This window comes from Manacus candei, unplaced genomic scaffold (assembly GCF_025592945.1).
Source record: "Manacus candei isolate 608988 ecotype Guabito, Panama unplaced genomic scaffold, ASM2559294v1 h1tg000162l, whole genome shotgun sequence".
Classification (NCBI taxonomy): domain Eukaryota; kingdom Metazoa; phylum Chordata; class Aves; order Passeriformes; family Pipridae; genus Manacus; species Manacus candei.
Window position 1 is genome coordinate 234,499 of NW_026138210.1, and position 14,552 is coordinate 249,050.

Here is a 14,552-nt window from a genome sequence, read left to right on the forward strand (position 1 = left end):
AGCACATAAATGTCCCCTCCAAAGGGGGTTAGGTGGGGTCCTGGGTGGACTCTGAGTGGGTTTGGGGGTTCCTTGGGGGGCTGTGGGGTGGTTTAAGGGGGTCCCAGCACACTTTGGGATGCGTTGGATGCCGTGTTGGGGTGCAGATGTCCCCCCAAAGCTCCCCCAGAACAGGGTGACACAAGGGGGGGAGGGGGCACAGAGGTGCCCCTATTCCTGTTCCATCCCGGAGCAACCACACTGGGGGCAACTGGGATCGTACTGGGAGCAGCCGGGCCTCTGCTGGGTTTATACTGGGATTGTACTGTGAGTGACTGCAATAATACTGGGAGTATGTGAGAGGGACTGCAGCCATTCTGGGGAGGATTGGGATCAAAGTGGATTCACTGAATCCCCTGGAAGTGTCTGGAAGTTACTGGGATTATTGGGGGTGACTGGACTCATAGTGGGATCATATTGGGAGCAACTGGGGCCATGCAGGGGCAAGTGGCATCCTCCAGGCAGTGCCTCCCATTTCTTAGGAGAGAGTTAAGAAAACCTCACACCCCCCCACAGCCTTTGGAGGGTCTTCAGCCTGGAATGTGGATGTGCTGGTTAGTTCTTTTGTGTGGGTCAATCACCCAAGGCAAAAGCTCCCCTCCCCTGTTCAACATCCCCCCTTACAGCAATGCAGGGCAAAGAAAGATTCCCTGCCTGGGTTTTTTTGAACAAGTAAACCTGTGACAACCTCCCAGGCTGCTGAGCAGGGACAAGGAGGCAATGAGGGCCCAGGGCTGCAAGGGGCACTTGTCTCCTCATGGTGGGACCCTAAATGGGCAGAAAAGAAACCCCCAATTTTTCTAACCACATTGTTAAGAGTCATGAGTTGACTGATTATGAAGTATTTAACCACAAGTTTGTATGCTGTAAAACACAACGCAGAGTGACTCAGTGTTTTTGGAGCTGTTTGATTACAGGCATATTGATATGGACTAATATGGAGGGGCAAGCCACGAGGAGTCCTATGATTAGATGACATCTCCCGATGGAAAATTCCAGGACCACGGCCTCATAGGGACTAATGACTTTAAAATCATTGGAGGAAGCCCCTCAGCAACGGCAGATGCCCGCGAGTGGAGGAGCCAACCACAGATCTGCCCGCGAAAGAGGAACCAAGCAGGGAGCAGCCCGCGAACCTCCCACCAATGGACTATGAACATGACTTGGGGGGGTGGTGTCAACAAAGGGTATAATTGTTGCTGTTTGGGTTCCCCATTTTGCGGACTGTGGTGGAGCAAGGGTCTCCCCGGTCGCCCGGCTGGCCGCTTTTGCTTGTTGGCATTAATAAACCTTTGTTTTATCTTGCAACCGAAATTATAACCTCATTCTATCGATTACAAGGGAGAATTCCTGCTCTCAGGAGAGACCCCCCCTGGTTTGACGGGAGGCCTGGGAAGGACCCCCCTGGCAGAAGCTTTCCCCCCAGGCTCTCCAAGCTCCCGGCTGTGGGCAAAGCCAGCCCATGGCCCAGCGGGGTGGGCTGGGGCTGCCCAGGGGCAGGAGACACGGGCCCCACGGAGCGAGGCCAGCGGAGCCCCAGTGGGCCGGGGCTGGAGCGCCCGAGGCCCGGGAGAGGCTGGAGAGCAGGCAGGGAGCCCGCAGGCCTGCCCGCTCCCAGCTGGCAAGGGCTGCAGGCAGAGAGGCAGCTCTGCAGGCCTGGAGCAGCACAGGGGCTCTCCAGCTCTGCCCTCGGCACAGGCCTCTCCCAATGCACCAGGCACAGACGGGCACCATTGCAAAGGGGAACCTTTTAGCCCCAGTTTCGGGGGGAATCACAGACTCGCCCCAAGGAGCCACAGCCAAGAGTCTGGGGGCAGCACGGGGCCCTTCCTGGACATTAGAGACCTTTCCTAATCTTTCAGTGGGCCCACTTTGCCTTTGGATTCGTTGTTTCCATTAATCACAGAGGGGGTGTTAGGCCATAAATCACCTTTAGCCAGCACACAGCAAAAATTCCTCACAAGCTGCTTTGGAGAGAACACAGCTTGGGAAAAGCACTAAAACTGTCAGTTTTGTGAGAGTTACCCTTGATAAGCTTCAGTGAACAAAGCCTGGGAGAGAAAGATGTGTTCTTGAACCTGATATCTGGAAACAAGGGCCTTCTGCAGAAAGCAACAGGTAAGGAGGAAGATGAGCAAAGGCTCAGCATTTGTGGGGGAAAATGCCCACTGGAGGAAAAAGATGCTAAAAAGAGTAAAAGTGTGAACTAATTAGCATAAGCAACAAGAGAGTAAGAGTGGCTAAAATACTAATGAATGAAATGGAACAATGAAATGATACCATTTGGCACCAATGAACATTAATTTCTTTGTCATAAATGTGTAAATGGGTGCAAAAGCGATGTACTGCTGTCTGTGTGAAGGCAGCATTGTTGTTGGCCACATGCAAAGCCAGCAAAGAAAGTAATGCCTTGCTTTGTCACACTAAACCCACAGTGTTTGAGGGTTTGATTGATCCCAACAATGTCAGAGCATTTGGCAACACCCTCAGCACTCAGTCACTTGCACTGCCAGCATGGGGGCCAAATGCTGTCCTTGGAAAAAACATGGACTGCCATCATTTCCAGGAGCCCAGCTCCAAAATTTGGATAGCACTTCCCAAATTGGATATGTCTGGGGATTGCTGCCATGCCAAAAGGGCCAGGACAGAAAGCTGCTGCTGGCCTTTGCCTGCCCTGGGAAACCTTTCCTCTGCCCCCCAGCACTGGGGCTGGGTGCTGTCCTTCCCAAGGGAAGGGACTGTCACCCCCCCGGGAGCCACCTCCAAACCTTGGATGCCACCTGCCAGCCTGACTCTGTCAGGGATTGCTCCCACCCAAAAGGGGCCAGCACAGGAACCTGTTGCTGGCCTTTGCCTGCCCTGGGCACCCTGTCACCTGCCCCTGAAACACTGGGACTGGGGGCTTTCCTTCCCAAGGGCAGTTAATGGCACCAACTTTCAGGAGCCCACCTCTGAGCTTTGGGCATCATCTCTGTCCTGCAAAATGGGTGTTTCCTCAACCCTTTGTGTTCCCTTGGTCTGTCACAGCCCCAAAAAGGCTGAGACCCTTGTTCCTGACCACTTTTAAAGAGGATTTGAAGCTTAAAGTCTTTTAGGAAACTAATCCAAAAGAGCCCCCCATTTCCAGCAATGGCTTTCCTACCTTACTGGAGGGAGCAGTGAGAATTTTGGGATGAAGTCTTTACTCTGCTGCTGATGAGCTCAGAGTCGGTGTCTCCTGTGCTCTGGCCACGGGGCAGGGCCTCCCTGCCCTTTGGTCCCTGCCTCGTGGCCACCCCTGTGCCAGGGGATACTGTGCAGGCCACCTGGAAACAAACCCATTCCAGCCCAGCATTCCCCTGTGTGCCCACTGGAATGTGCACCAGACACCCTGAGGGAAGAAACATTTCCAGAGGAGAAGACTTTGCTCTTCCTGCTGCAGCCACAAATGGGACAAATGAAACCCTCCAACTCTGTCCTTTTGTATCAGTGAGTCAGACACCACTTTCTTCTGGTCAGGGGGTGTGTTGGGGATAACTCCAACCCTCCCTGCCCCCCAGCCTTTTCACTTATTTATATGTGTTTAACAAAGAAAGAATTTAAAGGGCATCAGTTCTAACTTACATCATCCTCTTCAGTATTTAGCATTCTGTCCTCTATTGGTTATTGACTTCTCACTTCTCACCCTAATTAGTCCCCATTTTTCAGGCTTTTTATTATCCTTTTCCCAGGCAGGGAGTTTCCAACACCTATTGTATGGTCTTTGTTAACCTCTTCTTTATCTTCTAGTTCCTGCACAATGTCCTTGTGGTCTGTAAATTCTGCATTCCTTGTGTCCAGTTTCAGCAATCCACCTCTCTCCCCAGGCTTTGTTCACTGAAGCAGATCAGGGCTAGTTTAGCAAAACTCAGAGTTGCAATAATTTTCCCAAGCCTGTTCCCACAAGAGCAGGTGATGACAAACTTTGCTAAGTGCTGGCCAATAGTGACTTAAGACTAACCCACTGTTTAGGATGAATATTCTGGTTATGATTCACTAAAGCAATTAACTAACAAGTTAATGAACATCATTCATTGAAACAAATCAGGAAATGATCTCGTTCCCAGCAGCAGCACCGAGTGCCCGGAGCCGATGTGTGCAAGTGCTGGGCTGGAGCAGAGACGTGCTGGAGGGGCAGATGGCAATGGGACAGCACAGAAAGGGGAAATGCTTCCCCCCAGGCCAGGGAAAAGCTGGGTTGGTCTCTGCAGCCCTGGCAGGAGAGGCCTTTGCTGTCGGGGGGTCTCTGCAGCCCCTGAGGGGCTGTGCTGGAGGAGAAGCTGATCTCAAGGCAGGACAGAGACGCTGAAAATGTCTTTGGGTGGGCACATCCCGTGATTCAGGAACACTGACAATCATCCCACAGAGCCTTGGTTGAATCATCAGGTGGGTGATGAAGGGACAGAAGGGCCTGCAAAGCCTGGGAGCAGGTCCCCCATTCCATTGCAAGTGGGAACACTGTGGGATCTTCTGGCAGGGCAGCAGGGCTGGGCACAGGCAAGCCAGGAGATGCTGGAGGCTGTGGCAGACAGCTCTGGGCCCCAGACAATCCCTGGGCTGCCCAGGGCTGCTCTCTTGCTGCCAGACAAGGGGGTCTGGCTGGGCAGGGGAAGGCTGAGGGAGCCAGGGCTGCAGGGAGCAGGGAATGGTGGAGCTGCAGGACAAGGAGCAGAAGGGCCCTGCAGGGCTGCAGCAGAGCTGATTGCAGGGAGCTGCCTTCAGGGCAGGGATTCTGCCCCTGGGCTCTCCCTGCTGAGGCCACACCTCGAGTGCTGTGCCCAGTTCTGGGCCCCTCACTTTGGGGAAGATGTTGAGGTGCTGGAGCGTGTCTGGAGAAGGGCACTGGGGCTGCTGAAGGCTCTGGAGCACAAGTGCTGTGAGGAGCAGCTGAGGGAGCTGGGCTTGCTGAGCCTGGGCAGAAGGAGGCTCAGGGGGGACCTTCTCACTCTCTACAACTCCCTGACAGGAGGGGGGACCCGGGGGGGTCGGTCTCTTCTCCCAGGCAACCAGCAGTGGGACAAGAGGGCACAGCCTAAAGCTGCACCAGGGGAGGTTTAGGTCAGACAGGAGGCTCAAGTTCTTCCCAGAAGGGGTGACTGGGTGTTGGAATGGGCTGCCCAGGGAGGGGGTGGAGTCACCATCCCTGGAGGTGTTTCAGAAAAGACTGGACGTGGCTCTCAGGGCCATGGTCTAGTTGACAGGGTGGGGTTGGGTCATGGCTTGGACTCCATGATCTCAGAGGTCTTTTCCCACCTCGTTGATTCTGTGATTCTGGAATGGCCCCTTGGTTCCATGAGGTTTTGCAGTGTCACAGTGGCCCTTTGATTCCATGAGGTTCACCAGGGTCACAAAGGCCACTGGATTCCATGAGAGTACCAAAGGTCTCGGGGCTCCTTTGATTCCATGAGGCCCCACATGTCACACTGGCAACTTTGTTCCATGAGGCACCACAGTGGCCCCTGGGTTCCTTTAATCCCATGAGGTCCCGCAGTGTCACGATGGTCCCTTGATCCCATGAGGTCCCGCAGTGTCCCAGGGTTCCTTTGGCTCCATAAGGCTGATCTCAGGCTCTGAGACAGAACTGAACCAGCAGTGGTTGTCCAGAATGTGCCCTAGAAAATATCTGTGTAACCAACTGCAATGGAGAGAAACCAGCCAAGGAAAGGAAAGAAACAATGAAGGGAGGAACTCGTGGTTCACAGAAGCAGCAAAGCAGGCAAAGGTGGGGTGTTACAGAATCCCAGAATGAAAGAATGTGCGAGTTGGAAGGGACCCCAGAGGGATCATCAAGTCCAACCCTGAGCCCTGCCCAGGCCCATCCCCAAGAGTCACAGCCTGTGCCCCAGAGGATCATCCAAACTGTCCTGGAGCTCTGTCAGCCTTGGTGCTGTGCCCACTGCCCTGGGGAGCCTGTTCAGTGCCAACCAGCCTGGGGGGGAAGAACCTCTTTCTAACATCCAACCTGAGCCTGCCCTGACACAACTCCAGGCCATTCCCTGGGGGCTGTCCCTGGTCCCCCCAGAGCAGAGCTCAGGGCCTGCCCCTCCTCTGCCCCTCCTGAGGAAGTTGGAACTGCCATGAGGTCTCCCCTCAGTCTCCTCTTGTGCAGCTGAACACCCCAAGTGCCCTGAGCTGCTCCTCCTAAGGCTTCCCCTGCAGAGCCTTCCCCATCCTGGTGGCCTCCTTTGGACACTCTCGACTGGCTCAATCTCTTCCTTCCATTGTGTCCCCCCAGAGTGCCCCACTATTGAGGTGAGGCCGCCCCAGGGCAGAGCAGAGCGGGACAATCCCCTCCCTGGCCCGGCCATGCTGGGCCTGATGCCCCCAGGACAGGGTTGTCCCTCCTGGCTGCCAGGGCACTGCTGACTCCTGGCCAAGTGGGCACCCCCAGGACCCCCAGGGCCCTTTCCCAGCACTGCTCTCCAGCCTCTCATTCCCACTCTGTCCCCACATCTGGGGTTGCCCCATCCCGGGGGCAGAATCCGGCACTGCCCCTTGTTGAACTTCCATGGGTGGTGATTCCCAGCCCTGGGATCTGTCCAGGTCTCTCTGCAGGGCCTCCCTGCCCTCCAGGGACTCAGCAGCTCCTCCCAGGTTGGGCTCATCTGCAAACTTGCTCCGTGTCCCTTCCAGTGCTGCGTCCAAGTCACGGATGGAGATGTTGGAGAGCACAGGGCCCAGGTGGAGCCCTGGGGAACCCCCTAGTGACCCCCATCTGATGTCCCCCAGTCACTGCCACCCTCTGTGCCCGACCCGGGAGCCCATTGCTCGCCCAGCACAGGGTGTGTTTATCCAACTCTGGGCTGGCCACTTTGTCCAGAGGGATCTGGGCACAGACACTATGGGAAGCTTCACTGAAACCCAAAAAGGTCCCATCAAGTGCCTTCCCTTGATCAGCCAGGGGGTGATGTTGTCATAAAGTAACTCAGGTTTGATCAGCAGGCCTTTCCTCTGGGGAAGCCGTGCTGGCTGTGATACCCCACAGCAGGGTGGGAGCTCAGGGGCCACCCCAGACCCCCCTTTTCCCACCTTTTCCCCTGTGGCCACTGCAGCACTGGCTGTTGGGTGGAGGGGAACCCCCCATCAGCCCCCCAGGGATGGACAGGGGGTTTGGGGACCCCCCAGTGCAGATCCAACCCCCCCAGAGCCCCAGGGAACTGCTCCAGGGCTCAAGTGATGGGGACACCAAGGGACCCCCATGGGACTCCTCTTCCTGCTGTCCCACCCCCGTTTTCTGCCCCTCTCCCACCCCTTTCCTATGGTCTCCCCAGCCCCCAGACCCCCTCTGCACTCAGTTGGGGTCTCCTGTCCCTCTCCCAATAACTTTGGGGTCCCAGCACTCTTCACACTCAGTTTTGGGGCTCTCAGCCCACCACTTTTCCCTTCTCTCCCACCCCTTTCCTATTGTCCCACTAAACCACAGCTTCCCTGTGCTCCCTTTGGGGGTCCCACCCCTTTGGCCCCTCAGCTGAAGGGGTCCCACGCCCCCTTTTTCCCACCTTTTCTCCCCTTTCCTGCTCCCTTTTCCCCATCCCCCTGTGGCAGGGGGAGTTCAAGGCTCAGACAAAGTTGATGGGAGAAGTCCTGCCCTGGAGTCCCAAGGTGCAGAACGGACTCCCTGGCTTTCTAAACTCCTGCTCCCAGAGGAGTCTGGGGGCAGCTGGATCCAATCTCAGCCTTGGGTTATGCCAATGCTTTGAATTTAAGGAATTATAGAGATGGGATTGAACCAGTTTTGTCCCACAGGTTTTAATGATGGAAAAGCAGTTACATTTATATCAATGAACTACTTATTACTAATAATGATCAGACAAAAGGACTAAACCAGAATTATTTATTACACAACATACACACTAAAACTACCAGTAGTACAGGATAAGATAGGACAGGGCACTACACTAAAGCAATTGTTGAAGCAATTCTACTAAAGGTGGCAAACAAGCAAGAATTCTTAATTAGAGATGGATGGAACTGCCCCAGACCAGCGCTCGTGGGGAGATCTCTGCTCTCAACCTCCAGCAGTGACCTTGGGGGGTCCCCAGCCAAGGCAGGAATCTCCACACCCCCCACAAGAAGGGTTCTGTTGGAAGAACCTGCCCCTGGGAAAGGGGACTGGCCCTTTCTGGTAGAAACCCATGGACTGACAGTCCTTGGACTCCAGGGGTTCCCTCACCATCAGGGGCTTCATTTGGGGTGAAACCAGTCTGGGGTCCAACATCTCCTGCCTTGTCCCGGCCCCCTCTCAGCTCAGCACTGACCCCTTTGCAAATGGGGCATTGTCTTGGTGCCATTGCAGGGGGATGTCCTGCCCCAGTGTTCCTTTAATTCCCAGAGGCCCTGCAGTGTCCCAGTGGCCCCTTGATTCCATGACCTTCGGAAACACCTCAGGGTTCCTTTGGTTCCATGAGGCCCCCATGTCCCAAAGGCCCCTGGATTCCAGGAATTCCGCAGTGTCACAAGGTTCCTTTTTTTCCATAGGGCCCTGCAGTGTCCCAGTTGTGCCTTGATTCCAGGAGTATCCAAATTCTCCCGGGGTTCCTTTGGTCTCAGGAGGTCCCGCAGTGTCCCAGCGGCCCCTTCATTCCAGGCAGGCCCAGGGAGACGAAGCCAAAGACGGAGCCCCGACCCCGTCAGCATCTTGGGGGGCGGGGGGGCAGGACCTGGGAAATGGTTGGGATGGACTGGGATGGACTGGGATGGACTGGGACACCAGGATACACCGGGACCAGGACTGGGACCCAGCAGGACCCCCCGGGAGCAGGATCTGAGCACACTGGGACCCTCCAGGACCAGAACTGGGGCAACAGGGATCATACTGGGAGCAACTGGGACCACACTGAGGGCTACTGGGAGCAACTGGAGGCCACATAGGATATAGTGGGAGTGCCTTGGAGTCACTGGGATCATACTGGTGGAAACTGAAATGTTACTGGGGCATCTGGGAGTGACTGGGAAGGACTATGAGCATGCTGAGGGCTCTACTGGGATATACTGGGAGTGTCTGCAACCATGGTGGGGGTGAATGGGACTGTACTGGGAGTGACTGGGACTACATGAAGGGGAATTAGGACCAGGCTGGGGGCAACTGGAAGGAATTCAGTGACTGGATCTACAATAGAAGCAACTGGCATTGACTGGGACTGTCAGGAGGGAGGACTGGGATCATACTTGGAGTGACTGGATCTGTGCTAGGGGCAACTGGGAGCAACTGGGACCATGATGGGGACAACTGGGATCATCCTGGGATCACGGGGGGAGAAGCTTGGCCCATGCTGGGAGCAACTGAGACCACACTGAGGGTGACTGGGGTCATCCTGGGATCATACCAGGAGTGAGTGGGATCATGCAGGAGGTGATTGGGATCATACTGGGAGCAACTGGGAGTGCACTGGGGATGACTGGAAGTGGCTGTGAGCAACTGGGATCATGCTGGAAGCTTCTGGGGGCAACAGGGAATGAGTGGGACCACATGGAGGAAACTGGGAGCAACTGGGAGAGACCAGGAGTGACTGGGATCATCCTGGGACTGACTGGGCGCTGAATGCGAAAAATCGGTCCGAGAAACTGCTCAGAGACTTTTTTATCTTTAAGCAGCAAGGTATTTGTTTATTCAACGTTGGGAGCAAGCCAGCTGGCGCTGGACAAACTTGCTCGAAGGCTTCACACAAAATCAGCATTTTTATCCAATCTTCAGCTGGGATTAAATGCATATTCAAGTGATTACAACATCTCTCGATGCATATTAATAACAGGCGGAGTAGAGGTGGAGCTCAGGCGGGGCTTGGGGCGGTGTTTCTCTTGGCCCTCAATCCTGAGGGTACTTCCACTCTTCCTCCATGGCTCTGGGGGCTTCAACTCATCTTCCTCAGCTTGACCTTCCTTCTCTTCCATTCTTCTTGACCCGCTCACTGAAGCTTGGAAAAAGCCCTGGCTCCTGGCCTATTCCTCCTATTCCAATGTCTCCCTGATCCTGCTGTCTCTCTAATTTATCCCCTCGAGGCCTAGGACATGTTCCTGTACTATTCTCTGAAGCTTTGCTCCAGTCAGTAGAACAGAACGAGCACAGATGGTCTTGGATGTTGGTAGCTTGTTAGCAGGCCCCAATTTCTTAGTTAACTCTTTTGGGCCTGGTCTCCTGTTTCCCCAGGGACACAGCCCGGGCCCGGCTGTTCCCATTCCCATTCCACGGGTTTGCATTCCTGTTCCAGGTGTTCCCATCCCGTTCTAGTTGTTCCCATCCCATTCCAGGTGTTCCCATTCCCATTCCATGTGTTCCAATTCCCATTCCAGGTGTTCCATCCCATTCTAGGTGTCTCCATTCCCATTCCTATTGTCCCTCCTCCCGTTCCTGGTGTTCCCATCCCACTTCTGTTTTCCCCATTCCCAGTTCTTTGTGTTCCCATTCATATTCCAGGTGTCTCCATTCCCATTCCTATTGTCCCCATTCCCATTCCAGGTGTTCCCATCCCACCTCTGTTTTCCCTATTCCCATTCCTGTTGTCTCCATTCCCTTCCAGAAGTCCCCATGCCAATTCCTGGTGTGCTCAGTCTGCTCCCAATGTTCCCATTCCCATTCCAGGTGTCCCCATTCCAATCCCAGGTGTTTCCATTCCCATTCCTGGTGTCCCCAAACTGCTCCCAATGTTCCCATTCCCATTCCAGGTGTCCCCATTCCAATTCCTGGTGTCCCCAGTCTACTCCCAATGTTCCCATTCCCATTCCAGGTGTTCCCATTCCAATTCCAGGTGTTCCCATTCCCATTCCTGGTGTCCCCAACCTGCTCCCAATGTTCCCATTCCCAATTTTCCGATTCCCAGTCCAGGTGTCCCCATTCCCATTCCTGATGTCCCCATTCCCATTCCGGGTGTCCCCATTTCCATTCCAGGTGTCTCCACTCCCATTCCAGGTGTTCCCATTCCCATTCCAGGTGTTCCCACTCCAGGTGTCTCCATTCCAATTCCAGGTGTTCCCATTCCCATTGCAGGTGTTCCCATTCCAGGTGTCCCCATTTCCATTCCAGGTGTTCCCATTCCAGGTGTCCCCATTTCCATTCCAGGTGTTCCCATTCCAGGTGTTCCCATTCCCATTCCTGGTGTTCCCATTCCATGTGTCTCCATTCCAATTCCAGGTGTTCCCATTTCCATTCCAGGTGTTTCCATTCCCATTCCTGGTGTCCCCATTTCCATTCCAGGTGTTCCCATTCCCATTCCTGGTGTTCCCATTCCAGGTGTTTCCATTTCCATTCCAGGTGTTCCCATTCCAGGTGTCTCCATTCCAATTCCAGGTGTTCCCATTCCCATTCCTGGTGTTCCCATTTCCATTCCAGGTGTTCCCATTCCTTTTGTCCCCATTCCCATTCCTGGTGGCCCCATTCCCATTCCAGGTGTTCCCATTCCCATTCCAGGTGTTCCCATTCCAGGTGTCTCCATTCCAATTCCAGTTGTCCCCATTTCCATTCCAGGTGTTCCCATTCCCATTCCTGGTGTTCCCACTCCAGGTGTCTCCATTTCCATTCCAGGTGTTCCCATTCCCATTCCTGGTGTTCCCATTCCAGGTGTCTCCATTCCAATTCCAGTTGTTCCCATCCCCATTCCAGGTGTTCCCATTTCCATTCCAGGTGTCCCCATTTCCATTCCATGTGTTCCCATTCCCATTCCAGGTGTTCCCATTCCCGTTCCAGGTGTCTCCATTCCCATTCCAGGTGTTCCCATTCCCATTCCAGGTGTTCCCATTCCCATTCCAGGTGTTCCCTCCCCATTCCACATGTCCCCATTCCCATTCCTGCTGCCCGCATTCCCATTCCTAGTGTCCCCAGTCTGCTCCCAATGTCCCCATTCCCATTCCAGGTGTTCCCATTTCCATTCCTGTTGTTCCCATCCCATTACTATTGTCCCCATCCCATTCCAGGCATTCTCATTCCCTTTCCAGGTGTTCCATCCCATTCTAGGTGTCACCGCTGTCATTTCCCCTGCTGGTTTACCTTTAAACCAGCACACCAGGTCTGTGCCCAACGGGGGTCCCTGTGGATCATCCAACGCGGGTCCTCCCATGGCTGATGGAGTTGGAGCAGCGGCCGAAGCTCTTCCCGCAGTCGGGGCACTCGGGGCTTCTCTTACCGGTGGGTCCGTTGGTGGGAGGTCAAGGCAGAGCTGTCCCTGAAGCTCTTCCCACACTCCCCACACTTGTGAGGCCTCTCCCTGATGTGGATGCGAAGGTGGGTGTAGAGGGTGGAGCTGTCCCACATTCCCTACACGTGTAGGGCCGTTCCCCAGTGTGGATGTGCTGGTGGCTGAGCAGCTTGGTGCTTGTGCTGAAGCTCTTCCCACATTCCAAGCACTTGTAGGACCATTCCCTGGTGTGGATGCAACGGTGTTTGCAAAGGCTGGAGCTGTCCCTGAAGCTCTTCCCACACTCTGCACACGTGTAGGGCCATTCCCACTGTGGATCATCTGGTGTCGGAGCAGGTGGGAGCTCCGTTTGAAGCTCTTCCCACACTCCCCACACGTGTAGCGATGTTCCCCAGTGTGGATGCGACGGTGGATGCGAAGGGTGGAGCGGACATTGAAGCTCTTCCCACATTCCCCACACGTGTAGGGCCGTTCCCCACTGTGGATCATCTGGTGTCGGCGCAGGGCGGAGATCTGATTGAAGCTCTTCCCACATTCCTCACACATGTAGGGCCTTTCCCCACTGTGGATCATCTGGTGTCTGAGGAGGTGGGAGCTCCGCTTGAAGCTCTTCCCACACTCCTCACACATGTAGGGCCGTTCCCCACTGTGGATCGTCTGGTGTCGGAGCAGGTGGGAGCTCCGTTTGAAGCTCTTCCCACACTCCCCACACGTGTAGGGCCTTTCCCCACTGTGGATCATCTGGTGTTGGAGCAGGTGGGAGCTCAGTTTGAAGCTCTTCCCACACTCCCCACACTTGTAGGGCCGTTCCCCAGTGTGGATGTGCTGGTGCCTCAGGAGGTCGGTTCTGTTCCTGAAGCTCTTCCCACATTCCAAGCAGCTGAAGGGTTTCTCCCTGCTGGGAGGCTGCTCAGGGACCACCAGCTCGCAGCTCCGCCTCAAGCTCCGGCCGCCTTCCCGGCACACGCTGGCTCTTTCCTCCTCACAGCCCCCTGGGCTGGCTTTGGAGCCCCTCCTGCGGGGGCATCTCCGGCCCTTTTCCTCCCCGCTGCCTTCCTGCGCCGGGGAGCCCTTCAAAACGGCCTCTCCCACCAGGCTCTGCCGGGGGGATTTGTCCTCCGCGCTCTCCGGCCTCACCTCGGGGCCTGGGGCAGGAACCAACAAGGACACGCAGGGGATTTGCCTCCGGCCCACAGGGAAGCCCAAGGACATCCCCCCAACTCCGGCCCCGGCAGGACGGCCACAAAAGACAAAAGACCCACCCAAAGGGGCACTGACTTCCTCCTCACCTGCCTGGGGGGCCCAAGGCATCTTCCTCTTCCTCGCAGCCTCCTCCTCCATCCGCCCAAGCTTTGGGAAGCAGAAATCCTGCTTTGAGGGGAAAAACAAGGGGTGAGTGCGTTGCCTTGGGAGTTCCTCCTGCCCAAGTCCAGCTCTAGGACTCACCGGGCATCTTGTGTCCATAAAAACCCCCAAAACAACAACATTCAGCCCAAAATCCCCTCCCAGGAGTTCCCCCTCTCTGCTCTCTGGGGTTAGGGGCGTCCCCCCTGTCTGACCTGATGGCACTTCTGCCTGCATTGGGGGTCCCCCTTCTCCAGGCTGCCGGGGGTCCTGCGGTTCTGGGGGGTTCCCACTCTCCGGGGTCCCCATTAATGTTTCCAGGGGGGTCCCAGGGCTCACTTCTCCCCACTCTGCCTCCCGGGGCCGGCCGGCCCTCCTCTCTCGGCTCCCACCCTCGCAAACCTCTTGGCGCTCTCGGCTCCCACCCCGCCTCAAGGCCCCCCCTCCTCTCCACACTCCAAGGCCTTCCCCCTCTCCGGGACCCCCGCTTAAGGGGCCCGGCGCTCCCTCTCTGCTCCCCCCCTCCAGCATTCCGGGGGTCCCCCAGCTCCGGGATCGCCCCTCTCCGCTCTCCCCTCTCCGCGGCTACCGGGGTTCCCCCCCGGCTCTCACGGGGGCCCCCAAACCGCTCTCACCCCCCCCGCCATTGCCCAGTCACCGCCAGGACCTTTTGGCTGCTCTTCTTTGTGCTCCCGCTCGGCTCCTCCCTCGGCTGGGCCGCCGCTTTTGGCGGGTTTCCTCCTCCGGGATCCGCCCCCTGCAGCCCTTCCCCCCCTGGACCAGCCCCCTTGGGCCCCCCTTGGGCCCCCTTTGGGCCCCACTTTCCCAGTAAGTCTGATTATACAGACAAGCAATTGCTTTTAACCCACAAAACCCAAAAGTTATAACCCAGCACCCTGGGGCATGAACAAAGTGGTTTTCCTTGGGCCCCCCCCTGAGTCCAAAGTAAAGGGAGAGGGAAAAAAAACCTGCTGGTGGGAGAGCTGTTGCAGTCTGGTCAAAAGTGGTGATTGCAGTCCAGTT

The 14,552-nt window shown here is 55.9% G+C and overlaps 1 long non-coding RNA gene across 1 annotated transcript in view; it reads left to right on the forward strand.

The window, feature by feature from the left end:
- LOC127463478 (uncharacterized) overlaps nucleotides 1-14,552 on the forward strand; it is a 63,480-nt gene that overhangs the window by 18,076 nt on the left and 30,852 nt on the right. Inside the window, exon 2 of the long non-coding RNA XR_007900858.1 lies at nucleotides 5,540-6,689. This is a non-coding gene — a long non-coding RNA (uncharacterized LOC127463478). The remainder of the gene's footprint in view (nucleotides 1-5,539; nucleotides 6,690-14,552) is intronic.